Raw genomic sequence first — 11,893 nt, forward strand, 5'->3', positions numbered from 1 at the left:
GATGTATCAAAAGAACGTGGTTTATGATTTCGAAGTCTCGGGTTCTTTCAAGAAGAACTGGGTTCTTCAGGGTTCTTCCCAGAGGTACCTGTTCCAGCACCCAGAACGTGGGGACGGGAACCCGGGACGGGTTTGAGAACCCCACCCCTGGGTTCGGGAATCTGTGCAACATAGGTGATCACCTTATTGTAGACCAGTGCCTAATCCTTTGGGGAGATTGGATTCAAGAAGAATATGAAGATGGACTTTGTTTCTAGGTTAAGGAGGCTTTAAGGACAACTTCGCTTGTCATTAGGGCAAAGGAGAGTGACCTTAAAGCTTTTACACTTCATTTTGCAAGGTAAGATGGCTTATCAAGATAAATTCAACCATAGAATTATCCCTAGGAGAATTCGTTCAACATACACGGCCCATACATAGAGATATGTTATATAGAAACATAATTCCACAATTTCGCAGTAAATGCATGCAACAACTAGCCCTAGTATAGCGAAAATCTCATCATCAATGTATGTGACAAAGTAAAATAATAAATAATATTAAATCTGTACTTACATGTAAGAGAATATATCCAACCACCAATAAAATTGCCAATCAAGAAGCTCCAAGATAAGAAAAGACAATCCATACATCAAAATTCATTCATACTCCCAAATTTCGTCCACCAAGAAGGAATAGAGAAAATATCAAGAGAGATACATGTCCAAACCAAGTGATTATGATAAATGAACTCTTACCATTTGTATTTATACACTCCTAATGAATTCGATTTAGCTATTTGAGCCTACATTAGCCCCTAAAATAAAAATAATGTGCAAATAACTAACTTTTGGTGACAAGCCCACCAAACTAGCTCATAAACAAAATAACAAGCCTCTCAAGAGGTTGAATGATCAATAATACATATCGTTGGGCTCTCTAAGAAGCCTGATGAAGTCCATAAGTGCCAAAATGATGAATAGGACTTCCAAAAGTAATGGACAAGGGGTTGGCCCCTTGTTCTCCACATAATAAACTTGTGGTGCTCCCAATGGGTGTGAGGGCACACAAGTGACCTCATGGGTATCCAAGTAAGTGGAAGATGCTTGTAGACTATCTGTAAGGGCTCAAAAGACGGTGTAGGTGATGCCACATCAACATACAAGTCTTGGGTCATCTGCCAAGTGCATGGTACAACTGTGGGGCCGACTAGGCAAAGGTGAACCAGGTGCATCTTCCTTGTCCAATAGGTGAATCTCGAGCAATCCCCGAACATATTTGGGGATCCATGGGGTGATTTCTACTGTTGTGGAGGCCCATGGCTCTCAAAACACACCTTATATGTGCCAATGTAGCCCTCTGGAGGGTTAGGACCCCATATAGGGAGACCAAACCCAAGATGGAGGCCACTTGTAATCCTGCATAAGATCCAATGCGTCCCCTAGCCTTCCAGTACAACAAGTCATCAAGGAAATCGAGTAGAAGAGCTTACAAACCATGGACAACAGGTGGGGACTTCATAATGGCATGCCCTTCCATAGTGGGCTTTGGCAAGTGCTAATGTCTCCAAGATTCAAATGGGGTTAACCAAGTATCCTATTAGGTGGTTTCTACTTCTGAAGGGGATAGTATGTCCAAGGTACATCCTTTAAATGGTGGTGGCATGTGATAAAGAGATGAATGGAGTAGGGAATGAAAGGGGCAACCTTGGGTCACATGTTGCGATACAAGGGTAGCTAATACAAGGGAAGCCCACACTTGGGTATATAATGTATATGAGGGAGAAATCATGGTACATGAGGTGCCACATCTTTGATTTTTCCACCCTTCTTTATATGCCTTTTTTATTTTATGATTTTTTTTTAACTGATTGCTCGGGGCTCAAGGGTTAAGAGCATGATGTGTGAGATATAGAAGCAGTTCATTGCCCACTAGGGGTTGGGACAATTATGGGTTTTCGAATGGTAAAGGAGGCTCATCTAGGGCCTGTAGGTACTAGGAACTAGGGTGATGGCCATGATGATGGGCTAGAGTTCATGTATTGGCTTTTGCCTATGTGCTAAATGTATTTGTCCTGACCATCTTTTGCATTTTGTGGTACATTTTCCTATTGAATGTGGTCAATTATGCTTTTACTTTTCTTTTCAGCTGCATCCAGGGCATCATTCTAGGCTTGACCCAAGGTGTGGGCAAGGGGAAGGTTAAGGCTAACTGTATGTGGACCCAGTGGAGGAATGTGGACCTAGGTGGGAGAAATGATGAATGGGGTTATGATGAGTGGAATGGGAGTAATATATATAGATGAGGGAGTGGGACCACGCAACCAAAATCGGGGTTTCCCATGTAGTACCATCCCTAAAGCCCAAGGGTCAGTAAAATAGATTCCATGGGACTAGGGTTCAAGGTTAACATCTAAAAGAGATATAAGGGACAAGAGCACAAACCTAGCCCACTCTTTCTGTCGAATCCCCCCATTAATCTATGCCCAGAAGTATCCATGACAAGCAAACTACAATACTCAATTACCAAATGACAAAGGGATACCTTTAGGTTCGAGAGGCCCACCTTCAAACATATGATCATGGAAGGTGGGTGAGGGACCACATGGTTGGCTCAGGTGGCGGAGAAATCGCACAACGAGCTAGTTGGTGGCTGCAAGGGGTTGCTGGCTGCCGGTTGACGACCATCTCGGAGAAAAAAATTTCCCCTAGGGATATCACCCACAAAATGGTGGGTAACAAGGCCCTAAGATCACGTTGCGGCAAGGTGATTCTGGACGAAACTATGAAACTATGGTATTGGTAACAAAACGCAGCCTTTTAAGGCAATCAAAGTTCGAGGCATAAATTTAAGGCATATTCTTATAAAATTCTTGTGGATTGGCTAAAACTCCGTTACAGTGAAAATCCTGGAATCTTTTACAAGGGTTTTGACAGATTAACCTAAGGCCCCGAATCGTATAACTGAGGAAGGATCCGAGCCTTTCTAAAGGAGTGCGAGGGCTAACCAGTCTGGAAATTGAAATGCCAGACTTGTACGAGAATAGTGAAATCTGTCATGAAATAAGAAGATAGCTGGACAGTGAATGTTAAATAGGAGGTTCCAGATTGAATGACCTCTCTCGCTTGTCCGTCCAAGAACACATGTAGCATAATAAGTCACAAACGACCGAAATCACAGCCAACATCTGTAGAGGAGTAGAGCATGTGCTGAAGCTAGATCCTCCGGTAGGCCCTCTGGTTAAGTTGATATAATTTAGTCAGTTGACTAATTAATTAACTGCGTTGGATTTTGAATCAATGTTTGGAATTAAGTTGGACGTATTAAATTTTAGCTTTTGGACCTTGGGTTATAACTTATATTGTTACGATTGATTGTTAGCCGATGTTATATGAATTGCCGTGTGGTTTGAATAGGCATAATTTTATTATTTATGGTTACATAGGTATTGGAATAAATATCTTATCTTTTGGAACTCAAAAAAAAAATCTGTTCATTTTATTGCTTTATTAAGAGGTCTTGTTTAGTCTGTCGCATCAATAAAAAGGTTGATTGAAGATTCTATTAATTGCATTGAATTACTATTTATTGGGAAAAATTTGGTGAAAGCCCTAGTACACTTTGTGCAAAAAAAAATGCCCTAGGATACTACAGTGGTATCAGAGTAGAGATCTTGCTAGCCTGGACGATATTTTAAAATGGAACCACTAGAAGCAAATTTTTGGCACAGGTATGCATAATCTTGGAGAAAGTTGGACGGACAACAAGCAAATATTTTTAGGAAAATGGAAGAGCAACATGTTGAAAATAGCAACAAGAAATGTTAAAAATAACATCAAGAAAAATCCTAAATTAATTTGTCATTTTTTTTGTCTGTCAAGTTGTTTGTGATCCTCCAGGCTTGACCTGTGGCTTGAGGAGCCACGACCCAGGGGCATCTAAGCCGTCAAAGTCACCCGGGGATCGCACTCGACCTGGGCCACACCAACCCTTAGCTGACTGGATTTTTTAGCATGTCTCCTCCCCCTAGCACAGGGCACAACCACCCCCCGTGAGGTTTGATCTTGGGTCGCCTTGCTGATGAGGCCCATCCTCAACTGGTTATGCTAGTGAGACTTGACCTAATTTAATTTGGCCTTGAATTAAATTAGGAATTAAATTGTAATTCTAATTCTCATAACAACTTGTAATTGTTAACTAAGTTAATTTGACTTATTTGACTAAGTTAATTCGATTTGGGAGTTTATCTAGAGTCATGTAGAGTGGTTCCTAAATTTTAGGGGCCCAGGTTGAGTTCTTTTGAGTTGTAATTATTTAATTCAGTTTAACTGAGTTAAATTAAGTTAAGCTAGTCCCAACTAATGGAGGAATTAGTGGGATATCCAGTAGTGGGGTGTAACCAACACTGCTCAACCATTAAACTAAAGATTCACTCATAATTAATTCATGCATGTCAGATTAGAGAAAGACTCAGTTGAGATTGGAGTTCAGGGACAATGTATTATCAGTTGTAAAATCATCTAAATTAAACAGATGGTGTTGGCAATCAGAAGAAGGCCTAAAATAAATCATTCTTTAATTAGAAAACTAACTAATTTTAGCCATTCAAATTGCCTTTAAAAGGAGGAAGGAAGGCACAAGTTTAATCACTGTTTTGGTGAGCACGAGTTGGTGAGACCAAGCAATAGGAAGCACAAGTTTGCGTGTAGAGCTTGTGTGAGAAAGGTGTGCCAAGAGAATCTTGTGCATAGGTTGGTAGTGAGATAGATAAAGATAGTGTAGAGGTTGCTCGGGCTTGAGCAAAACATTGTAATCTTATCATATTTTCTGATTAATGCAATATACATATAACATGGTTTTTAGTTGTGGCATTCCCTAGAAAATTATTGTGTTATGTGTGATTGAATTCTTTTTCTTTTATGCTTTGTGATTTCATCGATTGTTTATTGTTTCTGCTGATGAGTAGAGTAGATTCAAGTCAATTGATTTAGCATATTACAATCTGCAGTATGAATCTACAAGGAATTTCTACATGGTATCAGAGCTGAAATCACTTTAGAAGAGTAGAATACGAGCTCTTTAGAAGAGTAGAATACGAGTTTGTCTTTTGTAGGAGAAATCGAATTTGTAGTATCATACTTCAGAGCCAGTAGAATGTCGTTATATGGATTGAGATTCGAGCCCTTGAGGGTAGTTCGAACTATATTACTTGGAAGGACATGATGGAGGCAGTGTTGGAAGACAATAGGCTTAAGGAATTCATAGACAATGATATTCCTAAGCTAGCTGATGCTCTGGATTTGGTAGAGTGGAGAAAGTATGTGGCAAAGGCGAGAAGGATTATCCTAGAAGGAGTTCGAGATCATATTGTCTCGAACCTCCACGGTAAGGAAACTCCATTTGCAATGTGGAAGGCCTTGACAAACCTATTTCAAAACAACAGTGACCACAGGAAGCTGGCACTGAAGGACAAGCTCAGAAAGATCAAGATGGAGAAGGGCGAAACAATACCGAAGTACTTGACCAAGTTCACCCAATGTCGGGATGAGCTTGGAAGTGTTGGTGTTACAGTTGCTGAAGACGATATGGTGAGCCTAGCACTTTTAGGCCTTCCCAAGAGCTGACACAACTACTAGGACTCAGTTAATGGAAGGGATAAACTACCAGAGTGGGAGCGGTTGTGGTTCGACTTGGTACAGGAAGAGATTTCGTGGAACGCTAGAGATGGGACCTCATCGAAAGAAGTGGAAGAGGACTTTGCATTAGTCAGCAAAGAAAAGAAATCCAAGGGAAAGAAGTCCCAAGGCGAGGAGGGCAACAAGAAGGACTTGTCAAACATCAAGTGTTTTCACTGTCACGAGTTCAGGCACTATGCCACAAAATGCCCACAGAAGAAAGCAAGCAAGAAGGAGCTTGCAGTAGCAGTAATAGGTGAAGCTCTAGCTTCACAATTTGAACTTGATTTCACTCTCATTGCATGCATGACAAGCATTGTAATGGGAAGCATGTGGTATCTCGGCAGTGGTGCCTTGTTCCATATGACGAAGAATAGAAATCTCTTCAGTGACTTGGAGGAGAAAGACCTCAAGCATAACATAGAGTTTGGAGATGATGAGAGGTATAGCGCGACTGACATCGGTATTGTTACTTTTCAGAGGGAGTCTAGCTCACCTCAGACTCACATATGTGATGTATGTTCCAGGACTAAAGAAGAATCTTGTTTCTGTTGCAGTATTGGAAGACTGCAACTACGATGTGATTTTTAGCAAAGGAAAGGTTTTCCTTAGACACAACCACGGGACAGGTGAAACAAATCGGTGTGCGAGTCAAGAACATGTATGCACTTGAGGTACAAGATGCATGCAAAGCCTTGAGGAGCAAGGCAAAGGTTAGAGACTTGGTGGTTGAGAGGGAGCATGAATTACCTCTCAACATGCAGCCTCAGAAGCAACCTCAACAAGTTGTGGAGCAGCCACAATTGGAGAAGCAGAGAGGAGACCGAGTGGAGACATCCACTCAAGCAGAGACCTCTAGTAGGGGGAAATTTCGAGCCAAGTGGGCAGAAGGAGCACATGCAGCCATACCTCCAGGTGTGAGGTGGGGCGATATGAAACCTTAGTCCAAGAGTTTCAGAAATTGGGCAGGGTCCATTGAGGTGTGTTTGTCTCATGGATCATTACCTTGCTACGGGGGCCCACAGTATTCAGTAGCAGGAGGATCAGTGTCAGTCAGATACTGAGGAGTGTAAAGTAGTGTTGACAGCAGAGCAGGAGGCTTAGTAGCAGAGTCAACAACAACACAGTTTTTCCCAATAGAAAATTACAGACATAGTTGATTCTGTTTATTTTATTTGGATGCTTTTTGATTGCATATGTTGTAGTAGCAACAACAACAGTGACAAGAGTTGCATGCAGAACATTCCAAAAGTACCAGATCGGGATATAGTTGAATTCCTTTCTTTTTGAGAGGGAATGTTGAAATTAGCAACACGAAATGTTAAAAATAGCATCAAGAAAATCCTAATTTAATTTGCCATTGAATTAAATTAGGAATTAAATTTTAATTCTAATTTTCCTAGCAACTTGTAATAGTTAACTAAATTAATTTGACTTAGTTGACTCAGTTAATTCGAGTTGAGAGTCTATTTAGAGTCATGTAGAGTGGTTCCTAAATTTTAGGGGCCCAGGTTGAGTTCTTTTGAGTTGTAATCATTTAATTCAGTTTAACTGAGTTAAATTCAGTTAAACTAGTTCCAATTGATGGAGTAATTAGTGGGAGATCTAGTAGTGGTGTGTAATGGTTAACCAACACTGCTCAACCAATAAACTGAAGATTAACTCATAATTAACTCATGCATGTTAGATCAGAGACAGACCCAGTTGAGATTGGAGTTCAAGGACAATGTACTATCTGTGAGGTCTTTATTTACATGATATATATATCAGTATCCATGATTTGCCTTGAGATTATCCTGAAACAAATATAGAATTTGAAAATAAATTGCAGAGGAACACCTGGAAATTAGTTTGAAGACAATCCCAATTTGCTCTCGATCCCGTTACCAAAAAGCCAAAACCACCTTGCCAAGTTGAGCACAACCTTGGTACTCAACTCCAAAATATTAGGAAAATATTTAAATAAATGAAAAGGGACTAAATACCTAAATTATTGAGAAAAGAGATTCGACACTCAAATATACATATTAAATACTTTGTACTTACTAGGTTGTTAAATAAAATTTACAATTCCAATCCTTCTAATGTAAATGTTGATCATTATAGATTTGAGTTATAAGCTATATTATTGTTAAGATATATATATATATATATATATATATATCTATATATATATATATTGATTTTATTATTATAAATTAAACTTTATAAAAGTCAAAAAAATCATTTAAATTTAATTACATCAATCATATCAAGCTAAAAACATACCCTCATCTCCCATTACATATAAAAGCCTTACCTTTCAAATAAAATCGAACAAAATCTAAATAAAGGCAGTGTAAGAAGGCCGTGACCGCCTAAGAAGAGTATTTATCCCAAGCATGCTGAGGCAGAAGGGAGGATTTTTTGGGAAGGAAAAGAAGAATCAGAGTGGGAGATTGAATTCTGAGTTGGGTATCCGAATCGAAATTTCAGGATTGAGCAATTATTCTTGAGGCTTTTGGGCATGGGGGACCAAAATACTCTAATTAAGAAGTATTTTGGAGTTGAGTACCAAGGCTGTGCTCAACTTGGCTGGGAGGATTTAGTCATTTGGTATCGGAAGTAATTGGAGCTACATCAGCAAGGAATTGATATCAAACTTGGGAACCAGGTATGAAAATGTGAATTAAATTGATGAATTATGCATAGATTGTAATTGTGTAAATTCTGTAGAAATTAATGGCTGTTGTAATTGTAGAATTTAATGATTTAAATTGTGTTGGTCTTTACACTATTAGCTGTAAAATCATCTAATTTAAATAGATGGTGCATGCAATCAAAAGAAGGCCTAAAATAAATCATTCTTTAATTAGAAAACTCACTAATTTTAGCCATTTGAATTGCCTTTAAAAGGGGGAATGAAGGCACAAGTTTAATCATTGTATTGGTGAACACGAGTTGGTGAGACCAAGCAATAGGAAGCACAAGTTTTTGCGTGGAGCTTGTGAGAGAGACGTGTGCCAAGAGAAGCTTGTGCACAGGTTGGTAGTGAGATAGATAGAGATAGTGCAGAGGTTGCTCGGGCTCAGTGTTTTTAAATTCGGAACCGGTGACCGGACCGGTCCACCTAATGAACCGGTTTATCGATCGGAACTGGTCTAACCGGGACTGGTTTGGTCTAAACGAACCGGTTTTAAAAAAATACATTAAATAATTAATTTTTAATGAAACAAAACTATTTTTAAGATGTAAAACCATGATTTCAAGCCAATAGAGACAAAATATGCAAAGTTTGCTCATTTATATACCATGTAAAGGTGAATATATCAAAATGGCACCGAGTGCAATACATATCATCGACAAAATAGCAAAATACATAAGCAATGAGGCTCTAAATGGCCTATAAAGTCCAGAAAGAACGCTGCAAGCTATGAGGCCATTGGCCTACTACAAGTCTACAATGTACACATGATCAATCATCAAGTTCATCGCCATTACTAGCCACAGGATCATCATCAGGAGATGCATAGACATCATCTGGTTCAGAGTCTAAGGATGCCTCAGCTTGATCTGCAACCTCAGTATCAATGCCACCAATGACAATAGAAGTGGACCTAATGGAAGCACGAGTTTGTCGACCTACACGATTAGTGCCTTCCATTGGTTCTTTGCCTTTCCTTGATGCCGCTACTAATCCTGGTTTTGATGCCGCCACATAATCTGCTTCATCCCTCGCTAAAGCCATGTCGATATCAAAATCAGCCTCAAACATAGGATCTTTAGTCTCTTCCACCCATTTTGATGTTGGATCAATATCGTCCAACACAATGGGATCTAGATCAAGTGTTTTGCTCATCATTTGGTTCCTCCTCTGTCGAAGGTTGTATTGCACGAAAGCAAGATCATTTAACCGTTTTTGTTCCAAACGGTTTCTCTTCTTCATGTGTATGCGCTCAAAAACAGACCAATTGCACTCACAACCTGAAGCACTGCAAGTTTGACTGAGGACTCTAATTGCAAACCTTTGTAGTTGAGGACACTGGCCACCAAATGACTCCCACCAATGTGCTGCAAAGAAAAAGACATTAATTAGTAACTTAGTTTATAATTTGAATTGTAAAGAACGTAAACAATTTTAACTTGAAAAGAAAAACAAATTGGAAATTGGAATTGCTTACCTAGTTGGTCCACATCTCTTGCCATCTTTGCCAAGTTTTTGCCAAAAGTACCACCTGCCATATTGAAAACAGTAAGCTGTCTATGTATTTGCAACTGGTCTGCATGGCTAGGGACCATGCGCTCCAAGCAATCAATCAATCCAGCGTCGACCTCCCCATCATGCAGATCCCCCAGCCGATTTTTATAATGATACTTTGGGTTCAAAAAATACCCAGCTGCATGTATAGGATGATGGAGTTGATTGTTCCATTTGTTATCAATGATCTCCCATATACAGCCATATTTAGCTAACCTGCCCTTGTAAGCTGCACGTATCTGCTCCTTTGCCTGATACATAGCCTCATAAATGTAGCCCATGGCCAATCTTTTCCCATCCACCATCCTTAGCACCTTAACAAGGGACTTGGTAATTTTCACAAGCTCTAGAGACCTTTTCCAAAAATAAGTGTAACACTTTCTTTTTGGTGTCTTTTCCATCTGGTCTACGAGCCCACCGAGATTCAGACCATTCTTTAGAGGAAAACATTTTCTGCAAGTTTTTATGTTGACCATTGAGACATTGCAACGTGAGGAAGTGAGTTGCAAATCTCGTAATTGCAGGCCTAACAAGCTCTTGCCCCCCAGTGTGTTTCCTCATTAGGTTCAATACCCATGAGTGGTTGTAAATGTATTTTGTAATGCACTTGGCATGCTCTACAATGTTTTTTACCCACTCCACTTTGCCTATATCCTCAAGCATGAGGTCTATGCAATGTGCAGCACATGGAGTCCAAAATATGGTCTTATATTTGGTCTCAAGCATCTTTCTAGCAAGAACATAGTTTGAGGCATTATCGGTGATGACCTGCACAACATGCTGCTCCCCAACTTCCTGAATAATGTTATCCAAAAGCTCAAATAGAAGGGCTGCATCCTTTACCTTATCAAATCCATCAACTGATTTCAAAAACATGGTTCCTTGAGGGCAAGAAACAAGGAAATTAATGACAGTGCGATTCTTTCCATCGATCCATCCATCTGACATGATGGAACAACCTGTTTTGAGCCATGATTCCTTAAACTCAACCAAATACTCATCAATGGAAGATATCTCTTTTTTCAAAAGAGCTCCCCTCAAGTCATGCAGACTAGGGCCTTTGAAACCTTTTCCTGCAGCTATAACCGAGTCCCACATAGCTTGGTAATAAGGTGAGCGAGCAGCATTAAATGGGATATCTGAATCATACCATCATCTAGCAATGTATTGATGAGAAGTTTCTTTGCATTGTCTTTTCCAATGTTGATCCAAAGTGGGTTGAGAACTTGGCTGGGAGGAAGTGGGATTAGAAGAGGCAATGTTGGCAGAAGATGAGAAATAACTTTGGATGTTTGTTCTCTTTGTTCCTTTTGATGGTTGGCCAAAAGAAGGATGAACATAGTGAAAGGGGTCATTGGTGGAAGGGATAGAAGAGGAGTCTTGAATCTCATAATCATCATACCCACACTCTTTCATGGCTTCTAATAATTCCCGCTTCCTTGCAATGTCATCTTGGATGGCCTTCTCCCTAGCCTTATCCTCATAAAACTTTTCAAGCTTGGAAATGTATTATGCCCTAGTAGGACCTAACAGTGCATTTGGTGCATCACATGGCTTTACTTGGCCTCTTATCCCAGCCAAGTGTTGTTTCAAGCTAAGAATACCCCCACCTCCAATAGATTTATGGCATAATTTGCATATCATTTTTCCATAAATTACATCACAATGAGCCCATGCACTGTCCTTTCCTTTTGGAGCCATGTTTGCTTGAAATAATAACAATTTGCAAAGAAATCTGCCATTTAAAAAAAAATTGCAGCTAAGCAACATGGAAAACCAAAGATAAATGTAGGAAAACAAATGCACATGCAAGCTAAAAAATTTGATAGCATAGAGCTAGAGAGTTCATAGCATAGATGATAGAAGTGAGAAGTTTATAAATTTATAACACATAAAAAAATTTAATTCATGGACAACAGTCAAATGAGGAATTTTCAAGTGAAAATCCTTACCTGGAAATGCAAACTAGCTTCCTTAGCCTCCTCTTGAAGTAGTCTCCTCC

At 39.6% G+C, this 11,893-nt stretch overlaps 1 protein-coding gene across 1 annotated transcript in view; it reads left to right on the top strand.

The window, feature by feature from the left end:
- Positions 1-11,893, top strand: part of LOC149206811 (uncharacterized) — a 131,527-nt gene that overhangs the window by 27,983 nt on the left and 91,651 nt on the right. The gene's annotated exons all lie outside the window — the stretch shown is intronic.

This window comes from Pinus tabuliformis, chromosome 1_2 (assembly GCF_031772625.1).
Source record: "Pinus tabuliformis cultivar Carrire ecotype Pingquan chromosome 1_2, CPIR1, whole genome shotgun sequence".
Taxonomy (NCBI): domain Eukaryota; kingdom Viridiplantae; phylum Streptophyta; class Pinopsida; order Pinales; family Pinaceae; genus Pinus; species Pinus tabuliformis.